General features: G+C 52.6%; 1 long non-coding RNA gene across 1 annotated transcript; it reads right to left on the bottom strand.

Moving 5' to 3' along the window:
• Positions 1-14,707: 14,707 nt before the first annotated feature.
• LOC130540561 (uncharacterized) lies at positions 14,708-17,876 on the bottom strand. The gene is made up of 3 exons (XR_008954557.1): positions 17,659-17,876; positions 15,629-16,065; positions 14,708-15,324 (listed from the first exon to the last, which is right to left on the bottom strand). It is a non-coding gene; the product is annotated as an uncharacterized LOC130540561 (long non-coding RNA).
• Positions 17,877-18,254: the final 378 nt, after the last annotated feature.

The raw sequence follows: 18,254 nt of genomic DNA, 5'->3' as shown, positions 1-18,254 counted from the left end.
GTCACGTGTGGAGTCACCCCCATTCCAGTTGTGACCCTTCTGAAGAGCAGCATGAAGGGGCAGGCCCTTCTCCACGCCAGGCCCTGGGCTGGCCACTGGGGGCAGAGGCAGAGGAGAACATCGTGCCCTTGGAGGGTTTTCATGACAACCTGGAGACACAACAGATGTATTTAGTGCTAAGCATGAGTGCCGGAACATGTACCGAGAGACATGGGCGTGTGTGCAGTTGTGCGTAGGGGAGTCTGGGGTGTGATGTGGAGTGTGTGGGAGTGGGCCTTAGCAGGTCCATCTTTGATATCTGCCTACTCCATCTCATTTCTGCAGGAGCCAGATCTGGACCCCAAGCCAATCCTGGAGCTGCCCCTGGCAGAGCTGGCCCAGCAGCTTCGGACTGAAGAGCTGAGTCTGGAGAGCATCCTCTGTAGCTACTTAAAGCAGGTGGTGGCCAGGGCACAGGATCCAAGCCCGGGGCTCTGGGCTGGAGTGGGGGATGTCACTTGTCATTGTTTTACTCAGAGGAGCTGAGGGGCAGGTGTAACTCTGCCACTGACTTGGGAGGTGGCACATGCCACAGTTACCTCAGGGTGGCAGGAGGGGCTGGGGCAACCGAGTGCCCTGCTTTGGTCCTGGCCTCACCTGGGGCTGTTGTCTGCTGTCTTCACTGTTGTTCAGGCACTGAAGGTGCACCAGGAGGTGAACTGCCTGATGGATTTCCTGGGGGAATGTGAGGAGGAACTGCAGGCATTAAAGAAGCTTAAGAAGAGTGAGAGAGGCCTTCTCTATGGGGTCCCCATGAGCCTCAAGGACACCTATGACAGCATGGTGAGCCTGGGGTGTACATGCACACGAATGTGCATATGCACGCTTGTGCCACCAGCCTGGAGCTTGGTGTGTGACACTGGGGGGCTCAGTGTGTGACAACGGGTGAGTCATTTAAAACTGCACAGCTACAAAGCGGCAAACTGAGGTTTAAACCCAGAATTTGGGTTCCAAACCCCAAATTCTCAGCCACCACACTCTTTTGCCATCCGTGAAATGCTGCGCTTGTGTCCCCAGGGGTGTGAGAGTGTGTGTGAGTGGGGGTGGAATGGGGCTGAAAATCAGCCAGCTGGCTGGTTCCACCCTGACCCCCATGGCTGGAGGTAATGTTCCTTCCCTGCAGGGCCATGACTGTACATGCCGCCTGGCCTAGTTCCTGGAGAAGCCTGCGACCAAGGACGGGGTCATTATGAAAGTGCTCAAGGCCCAAGGAGCCATCCCCTTTGTTAAGACCAACATCCCACTGACCCTGCTCAGGTCTCTGAAGCGGGCTAGCTGGGGTCTGGGGCTGGGCTAAGCCCAGGGCTGAAACAGCTCTTTGAAGTCCCGATTCAGGGCAGAGGGTGAGGAGGGGGCTAGTCATACAGACTTCAAAGACCAGGGTTCTTGGGCCAGCCCCTTCTGTCCCCGGGGCTGAGTTTCTTTATCATAGAACATGTGGATGGACTCCACAGTCTGTAAGGGCCCTTCGGGCTCCAAGGTTCTGTAAAGCTACACTCTTTTTCTATCCCAGTTTCTCTCTCAAATTGTTCTATTTCTACCCAGGCTTCTCTCTTTGATTGTTCTCCCCATCGCTTATTCTCTCCCTTCCCTACTCAGCCTGTAGTGCATCTGTGTTTCGTGAGGAACATGTTCTCAGTTCTGATGGCAGAGCTGTGGGCTCTTTGGTCCTGATATTAGGAGTCATGGCTGGTGTCTGATCTTGGTCTTTCTTGCAGCAGCAGCCCCTCACCCCAGCTGGAAGGGAGCCCAGGAAGCCTCAGCCTTAGGGAGGAGCTCATGGAGCCCAGGAAGCCCTGGGGTTGACTCTGGAGGGTGGTTGGCCCCCCTATGGGGAGAGGTCTGCCGAGTGAGGCTTTCACCCTCAGCTCATTTTCTTCTGCTTCCCTTAGCTTTGAATGCGGCAACTCCATCTATGGCCAGATGTTGAGCCCACTGAACTTAAAGAAGACATGTGGGGGCTCCTCAGGGGGTGAGGGGCTCTGCTGGCAGAAAGGGGGTCCATCCTAGGCATGGGTACTGACACAGGTGACAGCATCTGCATACCAGCCAGCTTCTGTGGTGTTTATGGCCTCTGGACCACAGGTTCCCGCCTCAGGTACTCATTGATGGTGGCGGTGGGGTGGGCTCGGACCTGCCTAAGGGAACTAGAGGGTGGGGAAGTAGAGGGGTCTGCTCCTCCCATCAACTTTCATCTACCCAACTCAGTACTAGGGGAAGTGGGTAGGAGGGCTTCAAATAACTCCTGCAGTAGCCATGCTAAACATACCATATTTTTCCAGGTGGCAGTAGAATAGACGTTCCACTCATTAACTCATCAGCTCATTAATTCATTAATCTATACAGCTATCCATCCACATACCCCTTCTCTTACTTACTCATCAATCTGTCCATTTATCTATCTGTCCTTCATCCATTCAATCACCCACGTGGTCATCATCTCAGTCTCTATCCATCAATCAATTTTACCATTCATCCACTATTTATTTAAAAGATTTCTATTGACTATTTACTGTGTCAGACACAACAGCTCCTTGGGTACTAGCTACTTGGGTTACTTCGGTGAACAAAAGAGACAAATATCTCAGCCCTTGAAAAACTTACACATACTCTTCCTTCCAACCATTTATTTATCCATCCATCTTTCCATCCATCCATTTGTGTATCCATCCATCAATCCACATTTGTATCTCTCCATCCATCCATCCATCCATCCATCCATCCATCCATCCATCCATCCATCCATCCATCCGTTCATCGTATATGCATGCATGCATCCACCCATCTCTCAACCCCTCTCTGTGTACCCACACCATGGCCCCTATTCTGGGGACATAGACCACTCTTGGACCCAGCCCCTGCCCCTGCTGTGCTCTTAGACACACAAATGAGTTAGTCAGAAAGTGATCAGGTCTCTAAGAGAGGGTCAAAGCTTGTGGGAATGCACAAGAGGAAGCTGACATTTTCTTTAACAGAGATTGATTAAAAGCTTATACTCTTGACTTTCAGAGGCAGGGCAAGGGAAGGGAAGGATTCCTGGAGGAGGCAGCATTTGAGCGTGGTTTTGAGGGCCAGACATGCCAAGATGATGTGGCGTCTAGAAGGCTGTAAGATTGTTTGTAAGCGGCTGACTTTGCCTGCAGCAATATGCACGTGTGGAAGGGCTAGAAGGGGAAGCCATGGAGAGTTAGAGTCTTGAAAAGCAGTCAAAGAGATCAGACTTTATGCTGTGGGCAGCAGAGGGTCAGGGAATGTTGAAGCAGCTCCTATTTTTGTGGGCTGCGCCCTGGGGGAGCACATCGCCTGGGTGCTCAAGCCTCCTGGCACCCAGGCCCCTCCCTTCACATGCTGAGCTGGGCTCTGGGTCGGAATGTTTTGCAGCTACACTGGAATTGCCTCTGCCATCAAGGGGAAAAAAATCGGGTAAGTCCTGGTCTGTGCCTGTGGCCACCCCATTTAAAGATGAAACTGCCAGTCTTTCTCCCAAGGACATTTTGCTCAGCTCATATCTCCAGACAGATCAGCCCCACAGATGATGACTGAGAGGGCGGACTGCATGGTTCCCACCTGGCCTCCCCTTGTCCAGTGACTCTTGGCCCTCTGAGAAGGGCTTTTGTCCTGCTATCTAGCTTTAATCTCTTCCTTCGTCCTGACCATGACCCTGGAACCCACCCTCTGAGGCCAGGCAGTTGGGATCCCCAGGGCACAACAAATGAGAGGTGCTTGCTGGGCGCAGTGGCTCATGCCTGTAATCCCAGCACTTTGGGAGGCTGAGGTGGGCAGATCACTTGAGGTCAGGAATTCGAGAGCAGCCTGGCCAACATGGTGAAACCCCGTCTCTACTAGAAATACAAAAATTAGCCAGGTGTGGTGGCGGGCACCTGTAATTCCAGCTACTGGGGAGGCTGAGGCAGGAGAATCACTTGAACCTGGGAGGTGGAGGTTGTAGTGAGCAGAGATGGTGCCACTGCACTCCAGCCTGGGTGACAGAGAAAAACTTCGTCTCAAAAACAAACAAACAAAAAACAAAACACAACAAGCAAACAAAATGAGAGGTGCCTGCCTCTCTCCCCTCCTCTTTGTGCAGTGACCACGGTGGCTGGCCCCATGGCCCAGGACGTGGAGAGCCTGGCGCTGTGCCTGCAAGCCCTGCTGAGTGAAGACATGTACCGACTGGACCCCACTGTGCTCCAGATGCCCTTTAGGGAGGAGGTAAGCCAGGTGGGAGAGCAGACCTGGGGGTTTCCTTGCCCCCCACCATCATTCCTCCCTGACCTGTCTGCCATCTTACCTTCCCAGGTGAAGACCCCCTTTCCCACCCCAGGCTGCAGTGAGTGAGAAGCCCACATGCTCAGTCCAGTTTGTTTCCTTCCCCTGCTGGATGCCAGCTGCTTTAGCTTCTTGGCTATCTGGAGCCATAGCTTGTAAGTGCCCCCAAAGAGGGCCTCCAGTGCCATATACCCAACCCATGCAGGCAGAATACTCAGCAAGTGTGGTTGAGAGGGTGTGGCATCCAGTTAAGCTGTTTTTAACCCTCTAGGTAACCCTGGCCAAGTCATATCTCTTCTTTCAGCCTTAGCCTCCCCATCAGTACAATAAAGAGGTTAGGCTGGGAGATCACTCCACACCCTTCTGTCTACAGCAGCCTTCATTTATTCGTTAATTCATTCAACAACATTTGCTTGTACCAGCTGTGTGCCAGGCTCTGCGTGTCTCATCCTAACACTCTATAGAGTGAGCAGTGCTCCTCCCATTTACAGCTGGGGAGACTGAGGGAAAGTGAAATGACTTGCCTAAGATCATGTAGTTAGTAACTGGCAGAGCTGGCTTTGAACCCAGCCCTATCTAACTGCAGAACCCTCTCCATAGGGCAGTTTCTGTCTACGTCCCGGCAATGTCTGTTCCTCGGATTCCCTACACCCCTCTTAGCATTATCAACCTGAGATCGTTGTATATCATCCATGATTTGCCCCTACAAACATGTGTTGTGTGACGGGTGAGGGGCGGCTGCCTTTCTGGCAGCACCCCACTTCCCAGGACTAGGGGCCCTCCATCTCAGACCCTGGTCTGGGTATTTGTCCCTATAGATCTCCATCCTCATATTCTCCTAACATTTCTTTAGCTTAAAGATATTTGTGTCTATGCATGACTTACTCACCTGCTCACCCACTCAACTCCAACCATCCATTCACCCACTCACCCACATATGCATTCAACCCTCTGCCCACCCAACTACCCACCATCTCATACATACATCCACCCACCCACCCAGGAGTCTGTCTACCATCTATCTACTATCCACCCCATCTGCCCAACCACCCATCTCATCCATTTCTCCTTCCTCCAGGGGTTTCCCCAGAGCACCTAGAGCCTGGAGAGTATATAGGGAGGCTCCCAGGGGGTCTTGGGGTGTCCACATGGATTCCCCCCTTTGTGAGGACAGCTGTAGACCAAGGCCCTGCCCTTAAAGTCTGGCTCCTGGATAGAGTGGGGCCACCTTGTCCCCAGCACAATCTCTCCTCCGAGCTCCATCCAGCCCCTTGTGCCCCTAGGTTTACACCAGTAACCGGCCCCTTCGAATTGGCTACTATGAATCAGATGGTTACATCCAGCCATCCCCTAGCATGGCCAGGGCTGTGCAGCTCACCTCCTGGCTGCTCCAGGATGCTTGACACCAGGTAGTCTCACCTGGTCCTGGGTGAGAGAGAGTCTGGGCCAGTGCGAGGATGCCGGGCGGGGCCATCCTTGGAGACAAAGGTGGCTACATCTGAGTTTGAGGTGCTGAGATAACTGTGTTCCCCCTATGCTTCCTGGAGAAGACTGATGGGATGGAGGTGGGGATAGGGTGAGCCCTACCCTATAAGGAAGGCATCAAGCTTTTGTGCTTCCTCCTTCGGTGGTGGAGATTCAGGGACTCACTCCTATAATTCCTTCAGCTTGGGTCTCTGTTGCCTCCATCAAGTGGCCGTAAGGAGCTTTCTGTCTCCAAAATCCCCACCTTAGCCCTACCCCAAACTCCCCTGCCCCCAGTGGCTTGTCCTGGCCTCACTTCCCCTTTGAGATTCTACCATGTGATCTTGGGCTAGCCTCTTAACCTCTCTGGGCTTGTTTTCTACCCAATGCGGTGGCTGTGAAGATTAAATGTGGTTCCATAGATAAAGCACTTGGCACGCTGGCTGGATCACAGTGAAGCATGAAGGAAATGAGGGCTGCTCTCGTTCTGTTCTGTCACATCTGTGTGTGAGGGTGAGGGAGTGGGGTGGCAGGAGAGCAACCAGTGACACAGGCCTCCCATGCCATGCTGAGGTGCTGAGGTGGACGGAGATGCACGAGATGATGTGGCATCCCTCTTGAAATCTTGGGGGATGCAGAGACAGAGAACCAGGCAGGGTCGGGGAAGCTCCAGACACTAACTCTGCCTCTGCCTCCCCAGGTTATCCCCTTCTCCATCCCCCAGGCAGAATACGCCATCAAAGACTTGTACACAGGGGGGATGTTTACTGATGGAGGGGCCACTCTTCTAGAGAAGCTGTACGTTATCTGCTGGGACTCAGGGGTGGGGCATGGTGGAAACAAGGTAGGGGAGTGGGCTGGAGCCAACCTGAGTCCCAGGAGGGAAACTGGGGGCCTGGGCTGGGGTGCCTCTGCCTAATAGTGTGACCTTATGCCGCAAACCACACACTGGGCCTGTCTTTAGGATGCACCTGTTCCGGGGGTGGGGCAGAAGTGCATCTTTGGGTTTGGCCTCCTTCTTGTCTACGGCGTGGAAGTTGGGTGGCTGTGGGGGCAGGCCATTGGCTAAGGGCTGTGACTTACCCATCTGCGACTGGTTCCTCAGAGAGGGGGACATTGTGGATCCCAGCATAAAGGGCATGGTCAACCAGCTCTGCCTGCCAGACCCCTTCACATGTTTCTTGGCCTGGATCCCGAAGTACATAGTAAGTGCAGGCCCTGGTCAGGGAGGGCTTTGGAAGGGCAGGGGGCACAGGGAGTAGGAGGGGCTCAGAAAGCAGAGGGAGCTCACAGAAGGAGTGGAAGTGGGGTCAGAGAGGAGGATGAGCCCCAGAGAATGGTGGTAGCTCAGAGAGGGGTTCAAAATGGGGAAGAAGAATGAAGGGCTGGGTGCACAGTGGCTCATGTATGTAATCCCAGCACTTTGGGAGGCCAAGGTAGGAAGATCACTTGAGCCCAGGAGTCTGAGACCAGCCTGGGCAACATAGTGAGACTCCATTCTCTAAAAAGAATGGAACAAAAAAATAGCTGGGCATGGTGATGCATGCCTGTGGTCCCAGCTACTCAGGAGGCTGAGGTGGGAGTATCACTTGAGCCCAGAAGATCAAGGCTGCAGTGAGCTGAGATTACGCACTGCACTCCAGCTTGGGTGACAAGTAAGACTCTGACTCAAAAAAAATAAAAAAAAATTAATTAAAACAAATAATGAAAGAAGGGGATGGGGCTAAAAGAGTAGGGTGCTCACAGAGAGGGGAGGGGGTTTCAGAGAGGAGGCTCAGAAAGGGGGAAGGGCATTTGGAGGGCTACAGGGCCAGTGTGAGCTCAGGGCTTGGTGAAGTGGTGTAGGCTTGTTGAGGATCGGAGGGTTCCACGTCAGTGCGTTGAGCAATGCTACCCTTCTTGGACCCCCTCCTGGGCAGGCTGACTGTTTCCCTGTGGGTTCTGAAGTTGGACTCCCCCTCTCAGCCCCCCTCTAGGATCCCCAAACTAGCCAGCATCTTGAAGAGATTTGTGGAGTAGGGTGAGTCTCCCTAGGGCCAGCTCTTGCTCACAATGGTTGTCCATGGGATGGTGGGAATTGAGGAGGGGCATGAGGCTAGAGCTGGTATCCACTAAGGGGGGAACTATTTAGATTTCGGACTCTAATTAGGGTTTTAGGATCATGCCTGACATTAGCTTAGATTGAGACTTTTGATTGGTGTTGGGACTTTATTTGGAGTTAAGATCTGAATTAAGGCCGGGTGTGGTGGCTCATGCCTATAATCCCAGCACTTTGGGAGGCTGAGCGGGGAGGATCACTTGAGGCCAGGGGTTCAAGACCAGCCAGGACAACATGATGAAACCCTGTCCCTACTAAAAATACAAAAATCAGCGGGTGTGGTGGTATGTGTCTTTATCCCAGCTACTCGGGAGGCTGAGGCACGAGAATCACTTGAACCCAGGAGGTGGAGCTTGCAGTGGGCCAAGATGGTGCCACTGCACTCTAGCCTGGGTGATAGAGACAGATTCTGTCTCAAGGGAAAAAAAAAATCTGAATTAAGGCTAGGTTGAGGTAAAATTTGGGACTGAAGTTGAGATTAGGTTTTATTTGGGGATGGGCTTAAGACTGAGGCTGGGGTTGGAGTTGGTTTGAGTTGGGGTTGGTGGGGCGAAGATAGATTTGGAAGAGGGTTGGGACTGAGGCTGGAGTTGGGGTAGGGCTAGAGTTAGGGTTAGAGATGAGGTTGGGAGAGGCTGGTATGGGCTTGGGTTTGCTGTTGGGCTTGGCCTGGTGGGGCTGGCATTGAGATGCTGGGCAGAATTGGGCTGGAGTGGACTGAGGGCTAACTGGGTGCCTCACAGATTAGGGTAAGGAGCCTGTGGCCTTTGAGGCAGCCCATGAGTTCCTGTGACTGGTGGAATGGGGGGTAGATTGACCAGAGGATGTGTGCTCTTGGGGACCTTGAGCAGGGAAGATGTCTTGGCCAGGGGACAAGACACGGGGTCACTCCCAGCCCATCAGCTGATTTGCAGCGTGCACTGAGGCCTTGGTTGTCATGTCCCCATTTGTATAAAAGGGTTCCCTCCCATGCTGACCTTTGAACTTGTCAGAGTCTTCCTCATTCTTTCAGGACACCCAAGAAACTGTGGGAGCAGCACACAGCAGTGGAGGTAATGCATGCCTGGGAAGACCTTGAGGGGCTGCTGGAGCTGGGGCTGCAGACACCTGGGTAGTGCCCTGAGTGGTCAGAGTTATGAACTGGCCTGCAGAGAAGGCCCAGCTGGACCTGGGTTGGGGGGGCTTGGTGACCTCAGAAGTTATTCTAGTCCATTTCCCTAGAGCATTGTCCCCAAATCCTTGTGACCTGAAATTCAGCTTCCCATCCCTTCACCTCTGTCCCTGGGAAGATCCTGAACCTCCACAGGTATCTCAGGCTGAAGCTTATAGCCTGAGACTTCCTCCTGGTGTGCAACTCAGTGCTGCCTGGCAGCATCTGACCTTGTCTGGCAAACAGTAACCCCTGCCTTCCTACCCCTCCCATCCCTCACTGTCCCTGCAGGAATATGAGCAAGAGTTCATAGCCAAGTGGAGGTCCCTGGACCTGGATGTGCTGCTGGTGCCAGTTCTGGGCTCTGCCTTCTATATAGGCTCTTCCTCCCTAGCATCAGGTGAGAGCACACTGGGTCTTGGTGGGGTTGAGATTGGGAGTCCGGGACTCCTGAGTCCTGCCCCAGCTTCTGTGATCTTGCCCTCTATCTCCATTAACTTTTTAAAAATATTTCTTAAATTGAGATAAAAGTCAGATAACACAAACTCACCATTTTAAAGTGTACAATTAAGTGGTTTTTAATATTTCAAAATGTCGTGCAACCACCACCATTATCTAATGTCTGAACATTTCTGTCACCCTGAAAGGAAAACTCGTACCTGTTAGCAATTTCCATTCACTTTAAAAATGAACTTTATGGAAGTATAATTTACATGCAATAAAATTCACCGATTTTAAGTATAATTTGATGAATTTTGACAAATGTATACTGTTGTATAACCACCACTATAATCAGAAATACAGAACAGAATATATTTTTAGATTTTACAGATATATGTTCCATCACCCCCAAATTTCCCTCATGTCTCTGCAGTTCACTCTATCCCTAACCCCAGTAACCACTGATCTGCTTTCTGTCACCATAGTTTTGCCTTTTCTAGAATTTCATACAAATGGAATCAAAGGGTGTGAAGCTTTTGTGTTTGGCTTCTTCCACCTAGCACATCCATTTACTGTTTTTTTTTTTTGTTTGTTTGTTTGTTTTGAGACAGAGTCTTGCTCTGTCACCCAGGCTGGAGCGCAGTGGCATTATCTCAGCTCACTGCAACCTCCTCTGCCTCCTGATTTCAAGCAATTCTCCTGCCTCAGCCTCCCAAGTAGCTGGAATTACATGTGTGTGCCACCACGTCCAGCTAATCTTTGCATTTTTAGTAGAGACGGGGTTGCGCCATGTTGGCTAGGCTGGTCTCGAACTCCTAACCTCAGGTGATCCACCCACCTCAGCCTCCCAAAGTCCTGGCATTACAGGCGTGAGCCACTGTGCCCAGTCCATCCATTTACTCTTAACATGCCCTCTGCTGCCCTACTTCAAAAGGGGTCTTCAGCCCAGCCTGCCCAAAACATGGGCTCAGGACAGGGTAATATCTGGGCCATCCCTGGGTCCCATGCACAGGTACTGGTCTCAAAGGTGCTACCCAAGGCAGGATAAAACTCAGTTCCAAACCTGAGCCTGGACTCCTCTCCCCTGACCTTAAGAACATGTCCTCCTGGGTCCCCCGACTGTGGCCAGCCAAAGGCTCATCCCACGCCAGACTCTCCCTGCACACATGTGGCTGCTGCAGAAGAGCTGTCCTTTCAACTCCAGGTGGCGCTGTACACCCTTACTATCTTGAAGTCCGGTGCACAAGAGGGCGTGGGCTGAATCCTCTGCCATCCACTAGCTGTGTAGCCTTAGAAAAGGCTAATCCTGCCCCTAATCCTGCCACCTCGATTTCCTCACTTGTACACAGTCAATAGTAATCTACACCTCACAGAGTGGAGAGGATTCAAGGGATCAGCAATGTGATGAGGCCCGCACAGTGCCTGGCACTGAGTGAGGCTTCTGCAATGCAGATTCCGCCCTTCCCTCCACCCTGGGGAGAGCATGAGGCCATTGTCAAGATGACCCCTGACACAAACTGGCTAGTCCGAGCCCAGAGCGCTGAAGTTCCCAGAAGGACCGGGAGGGGGCGCCCACCCACATTCTTCCCCACCTGAGTCTGCGCTGACGATTTCCTGGGCTTATCTGGATCTTCCTGCAGAAAGCCAGTCTTACGTGACCCTGTACAACCTCCTGGACTTTCCCGCGGGCGTGGTGCCTGTCACTATCGTGACACTACAGGACGAGGAGGAACTGGCCTTCTACAAGGGGTGCTACGGAGATAGTTCTGACAAAAATTTCTCGGAGGTCAGTTTCCTTCTCCGAGCCTCTCCCGGAGCCGGGACAAACCAGGGCTGGTTCTATCCGGGTTGGGGCCCCTGACGGTAGTGGTGGAGAGAGTAGGGCGGGGCTCGTCATTCCTGGTGTTCACCCTTTGGCACTTATGCTAGTTTCACCCCAACCCTGAGGACACATCATTTGACTTTCTTGTCAGCCCCATCCATGTCAGGGGAGAAAACTTTGCAAAACCAGTGGTTTTCTTTGTATTTCTTCTGCCTCCTCCTCCTCCCCCTCCCCCTCCCCCTTCCTCCTTCTCCTCCTCCTCTTCCTCCTCCTCCTCCTCCTCCCCCTCCTTCTTCTTTTTCTTCTCCTCCTCCTCCTTCTCCCCCTCCTTCTTCTTTTCTTCTTCTCCTCCTCCTCCTCCTTCTCCCCCTCCTTCTCCTTCTTCCTCCTTTTCCTTCTCCTTCTCCTTCTTTTTTGAGACAGAGTCTTGCTCTATCGCCCAGGCTGGAGTGCAGTGGCACGATCTCGGCTCACTGCAACCTCTGCCTCCTGGGTTCAAGTGATTCTCCTGCCTCAGCCTCCCAAGTAGCTGGGATTACAGGCACCTGCCACCACGCCCGGCTAATTTTTTTTTTTTTTTTGAGATGGAATCTCACTCTTTTGCCCAGGCTGATGTGCAGTGGTGCGATCTCAGCTCACTGCAACCTCCACATCCTGAGTTTGAGCCATCCTCCTGCCTCTCAGCCTCCCAAGTAGCTGGGACTACAGGCATGCACCACCATGCTCGGCTAATTTTTGTAATTTTAGTAGAGACAGGGTTTCACCATGTTGGTCAGGCTGGTCTCAAACTCCTGGCCTCAAGTGATCCGCCTGCCTCGGCCTCCCAATGTGCTGGGATTACAGGTGTGAGCCATTGCGCCCGGCCTTCTTTGCATTGCTGTAGGTAAAAATGATCTCAGAGGCAGGGAGGGCAGAGCAGGGCAAAAGCCGCTGGTTATGAGCTGGATATGACCTCTCTTGGGACCTCTGTTTCTTCACTAGGAAAATGGAAATAAAAACATCTACTTTGTAGGGTTGTGCTAAAGGTTAATTAATTTGAAAAAGTGAATGAAGCAATTTGCATAAGGTCTTGTGTGTAGGAAGTGTTCAATAAATACTATGATTAGTAAGTCAGAGTGGTTTCATAAAAGAAAATATTACCAAATATTTAACTGCAGGGTCTAAAATAACACACCTGACTTTGGTGAGAGAGAGAAGGAGAGAGAGGAAGAGAAAGAGGCCGACTCTGAAACATATGCACGTATCTGAGTCAGACATTAAGTAACTTACTTTTTCTGGAAATTGATTTTAGTGCTAGAGTTACCCAGTGGAACTGCTGACCTGAATTCTGAGAAAATAACAATAATGACACTATCTCATGTGTCTTGAGCACTTACTCTGTTCCAGGAGCTGTTTAAAAGTGCCATGTATAAATATTAAATCATTAAATTCAATAACTCTCCTGTGAGGTTTTTTAAATGAGGAAAATGGAGGCACAGACAGATTAAGGGACTGGGCCAAAGCCACACAGCCAATTGAAGTGGAGGAGCTAGGACTTGAAACAGGTGATCTGACTCCAGAGACAAAGGCAAATAAAGCCTCAAATGATATCATCATAAAGCAAAGAAAACAGGTTTGAATTCCTACAAGGATGTTTGGATTTCGTGGCAGGGACTCAGGCTTAGCCCCCATGTTCCTGGGCCTGTTTTGGGCCAAGGCAATGCTTTCACTATGGAAGGGTAACCAGGCTCTGGATCAGGGATTAGCATGCTTTTCTTTCTCTTGCTTGAACATTGAGTGGATGCTCGGCTTTCTCTTTCGTCATTATAATCAGCATTCTGCACAGGGAGCAAGTTTTACATGTTAACCCTGAAGAACTATGGGCAATAAAATCAGAACAGTCTTTTCAGGTTTCACTGAGAGCTGAGGAAGCCTGGAATTCTGAGATCTAGGTCATTTTTACCTTAATATAGATTGGGAAAGGGATGTTTGGACTAAAGCATACCTAGACCAACCCTTGGTACAGAGGCCCAGAATAGCATGGGTGATGAACTGAGCCAGGCAAGGGGCCTGTGAAGCAGGCTCTGAGTTCCCGACCTTCTCTACTGGCAGGCGGTAAGAGGATCCGTCGGACTTCTGGTGACTGTGCAGTGCATTGCTTTGCCATGGGAAGAGGAGCTGTGTCTCCGGTTCATGAAGGAGGTGGACACCTTGGTCAAGAATCAGAGGGGGCCCAAGTGATAGGCTCCTGGAATGGAGTAACAGCTCATGAAACATGGGGCTGGTTGTGGTGGCTCATACCTGTAATCCCAACAGTTCAGGAGGCAGAGGCTGGCAGATCGCTTGACGCCACGAGTTTGAGACCAACCTGGGCAACATAGTGAGACCCTGTTTCTAAAGCATTTTCTTGGTGTTACTCCTGTAGATCCTCACCCAAGTGTGCTCCTGATGCCCCTTCCTTCTCATGAATACCATGTCCACCTTATGTCTCCTCCTTCTGGAACCCCACCAGGTTCCTTTTCTTTGTTGGTCCCTCTGTGTGGGTGCTCAATATTCCTCAGATGGGCCCAGGATGGGGAGCAGGGTGAGGAGCTCAATAAACATTTTCTGACTGGCCCCGGCCTCATCATCTCTGGTCTGGGTGAGGCTGTAATCCCCTGGTGGTCTTCTGCCTCTAGCTGCTTTCCTCCAATTCAGTCCCCCTGATGCTACCCCCAGACTGCAGTGGAGAAAGAGCCCCAAACAGAGAGGCTGGAGATCTGGGTCCAAGTCCTGACTCTGTCTGTGACTTGCTGTGTGATGCTGGGAAGTCCCTTCATCTCTCTGGACCTGAGTTTTGTCATCTGAGTTTCAGATTGAGGTGGTTAGATTTGATAAGGTCTATGGTGCCTACCAGCTTGACCATTCTGTGAGCTGTGATTTCTAGGCACTGTCCTGATTAAGAACTTGCCATGATTCCCACTGACGTCTGGAGAGGGCTCCAGAGAGCAAGGCTGAGACAGTGGAACCCAGTCAGAGTGGAGCTTGGGTTAGGACCTAGACCCCAGGCTCACAGTTCAGTGCTTTTGCCACAAAACACCAATTCCTTGGTCTGACATCAGCATGTCTCCAGGATCCTCCATAGCCTCCTCTCCCATGGCTCCACCACAGCACTGCCTCCTTCCGTTCCCTCAAACTGGAGCCTTCTCACCAGCACAAGCCCACCTTATGCTTCTGGCTCCATGTCGCTATTCAGATTGTTCCCTCCACCTGAACACCATTGCTGCCTTCTGTGTCCTTCAAACCCTGTGTCAAATACCACTTCCTCCAGAAAGCCTTTCTTGATCCCTCCAACATACCCCCCCCCCATTATTTTCCCTTCATCTGAACTCTCTTGAGATCCTCCTCCCATCAAATCTCTCCCTTCCCCCATCCCATTCCTCTTTGTAGCCCTACTTCCGCCAACTATGCAAATTAACGAACTCACTTTTCCCTGTGCTTCATAGAACAGATCTTCTGAAGACAATGCAAAGGGATGGAATTCATCCATGCATGCTACATTTTTTGAGTACTCCCACTGAACACAAATGTGAAATTTCAGCCAGAAAAATCCTGACTTAAAAGAATTTAACTCAGATGAAGACCCCAGGAATTGCACAGCAGAGGGGGCAGCCCTGCCTCTGCCTCCCATAGAAGGAACCACTCGGGGTGTCCAGGTGCTGGATGGACAGGGCTATTGCTGACGTCACGTGTCCCCCCACACCAATTCTACCACAGAGTCTGAGATCTCTGCAGGAGAGGGAGCCTCAGAGTTTCCCCTCGGACTGGGTTAGTAGGGCTGGTGCCCTGTGTTCCCTGCCCTGTAAGAGGGAGGTCTGAGTAGCTTGGAAAAGGTGAGAGACCTCAGGTGTCTCCTGCCTCTTCTTCCTGCATCCCATTGCTGGCGCGGCATTCTGGGCACCAGGGGGCAGAATTGAGCTTCACAAGGCTCAGACAGCCCTTGCCCTCTGCTCTTAGATCCACTGTCGCTGCGACTTCTCCAGTGAGATCCTTTGCTCAAACTCCATTGCGCTGATGGGGAAACTAACGAGTGGAAGGACAGAGATAGAGGGATGCAGGAATTAGCAGGCACTTTGGCTTTAGGTTAAATATTTGCAGATTTTAAGATGGAGGTAGAATTCTATTTTGGCTGGAATTAGCCTGGGGAAAAGTGGTGGCAGATACCAGCTCGAAGGACTGAATAAATGGGAAGCCCTATGCTAGGCGCAGACTTCTTTTCGGCTTGGGCTTTCTCTAGTATCTCCTGAGCTGATGTTTGGAGTCATCAACCTCCCCACCTCCAGCGCCAGCTCCAGTGCTGACCCCTACTCTGACTCGTGACAACTACCTGCCAGCACCATCTTCATCTGAAATCACTCCGTGATCTGTGACTGTGGATGTCATTTGCTGTCTTGCTGTGGGGGCCTCTTTGAGGTCCATGTGTGGGTACATATGGAACCTCCTGGACCATATGTCTCCTCCTCCCCTTCCCACTCCTATTCCTTCCACCATGGAGGGTTTGGTCGGGGTACACACGGGTCCAGGTTCTGGCTCTCTTTCCTCTGAGACATTGTGCAAGTCTCCAGCTTCTCTAAGCGTCTGTAACTTGAGGCTGAAGATCACGTCTGTCCAGCTGCAGGATGAGACAGACCCTCAGAAACCGAGGGAGCAGGTGGGAGAGACTCGGGCTCCCGCTCCCCAGTCGCTGTGGGGTGAGGGGCCTGCTCAGGTCTGGGTGTCTGTGCCCAGAATTCACGGGGAGGAGCCAGCCCCTCATGCGGGTGCCTGTGAGAGAGCAACAGGGTGGGTCACTCCAGCGGAGGAATTTAGCTGAGAAACAGGAGCATTTCCAGGGTGAGGGGCTCTAGAAAAGCTGGGACTAAGGGCCCTGACTAGGACGTTACGGGAAGGGGGTCTTGAATTCTGATCTCGTTTCTGCCTAAGACCTATCGACTTTTTGAACCTCAGTTTCCCCTTTGGCTGCATAGGGAAGGGGTGCCCACATGCCCCCGCCCGCATTCAGTTCGAAGGACCAGCCAGTAGGCCCTGCGCCGCCCAGGGACCGCCCGGCCTTTGCGTCCGGCCCAGCGCAAGCCCCTTCCGCCGCGCGCGGCCTCGGGAGCGCTGGGCAGGCAGCCCGGGTGGGAGCGCCCACGTCTCCCGCGGACACGGACGGACGGACGGGCGGCCGCGCAGGCCCGCGCCCCGCTCCCGCCCCGCCTGCCGCGCCTCCCGGGGCGCCCGCATTAAAGCGCATATGCAAGCCATGAATTATCAACTGAAAGGAGTCAATTACCGGCTCTAAAAACGAGTGTCTGCGCCCGCAGCGCCCCGGGCCATCCGCCTATTTACGGAGCGATCTACCCCGCCCGGCTGGGGAGGGGGCCTCGGGAGGGAGAGAGACTGAGAAACGGAGCCCGAGACCGGGAGAGAGCCGGAGAGGCAGGGACTGGAGAGTCTGGGACACGAAGGAGAGGCGGGGAGAGACCGAGATTCAGCGAGACGCGCGGAGGGCCGGACGGGAGCCAAGGCGGCTCAGTTCCTCTTCTCCCCCGAGCAGGCGAGGAGAGGTGGGGTCTCAGGACCTCCAAGGCCCTGTTCCCCTTCCATTGGCATTTGTGTAAGGACGCAGGCCCTCCGCACTGCTGACTATGGCACTGGGCAGGGAGGCCCCTAGACTGGGGGTTTGGGGTTAGATCTGGGGCTCAGGCAGCGCTGGGCTGGGCGTAGTTTGCTGAGGGACCGGCCGTCCTGGCAGGAAACTGGGGAGGAGGCCGCGGCTTTGTCCAGGGTGGAGGTAAGAACGATGGTTGGACAGCATGACCACGAGTAAAGGGAGGAGGGCTTGAGGATAGGGACAAAGTGATGTGGAGCTTATGTAGGGGATGATGCGCAGCCTTTCAGCATTGAGAGAGAAACCGGGAGACCAGCCAGCCTCAGTGGGCCCAGGAAGTGCTGCTTCCTCCCCACCCGCTCAAGCTGTTCCCTCCTCTGGAAATGCTTTTCCTGCCTTCCCTCTACTCATTCTGTGATTCCTGGCCTCCCCAGCCTCTGTGCTACCTTAGCCTCAACACAATACACTCATTATTATTATTATTATTAGTGACAGGGCCTCACTCTGTCACCCAGGCTGGAGTGCAGTAGTGCAATCATAGCTCACTGCTGCCCTAACCTCCTGGGCTAAAGTGATCCTCCCACCTCTGTCTCCCAAGTAGCTGGGACTGTAGGCACATGCCACCATGCCCTCCTAATTTTTTAAATTTTTTGTAGACATGGGTCTTGCTGTGTTGTCCAGCCTGGTCTGGAACTCCTGGCCTCAAGCAATCCTCCCACCTCAACCTCCCAGTGTTGGGATTACAGGCATGAGTCCCACGATACCTGGCAACACACCCCATTCAATTCCATGATCCAGACCTGACTTTACCATAGGGCCAGACCTTGTCCATGTTGCTCAGTATTGTGCCCTTGGAAGAAGGTCCTTGAATGTTTCCTGAAAAAATGAATGAAGGAGTAAGCTGAGCTGGAGGACACATTGGCCTGGACAGAGGCTGTGACAAAGATGGCAGGGCTGGTGAGCCCAGATATGGGCCTCCCATACAGATCAGATGGAAGGCTTTAGGCAACCACAGTACTGGGGTGAGGTCACAGAAGCTGAGTCCAGCCCTTGCTTGGGGAGACGGGGACAGGAAGTAGCAGGGGCAGGGAGGGAAGGGGTAGTTGGAGAGCTGTCATCAGCACCAGCAAGTCACCGCAAGAGCCCCGGGGCTTTGATTTGAATGCTTCACGGCCCCTGAAATCCTAGGTCTCTTCTGGGGGAAGAGGTTCAGGGAACCCCCAGTGACTTTGAGGAAGGAATGGGGCCTACACTGGGGCAGTGAGAAGATTCTCATCTTGGGAATCAAACAGAGCCTTTCTCTTCTAGCTGTGGGATCCCAGGCAAGCCTCAACTTCTGAGCCTCAGGTTCCTCATCTAT

Source organism: Pan paniscus, chromosome 1 (assembly GCF_029289425.2).
Source record: "Pan paniscus chromosome 1, NHGRI_mPanPan1-v2.0_pri, whole genome shotgun sequence".
NCBI lineage: Eukaryota > Metazoa > Chordata > Mammalia > Primates > Hominidae > Pan > Pan paniscus.
This window is presented reverse-complemented; position numbering and strand designations above follow the sequence as displayed.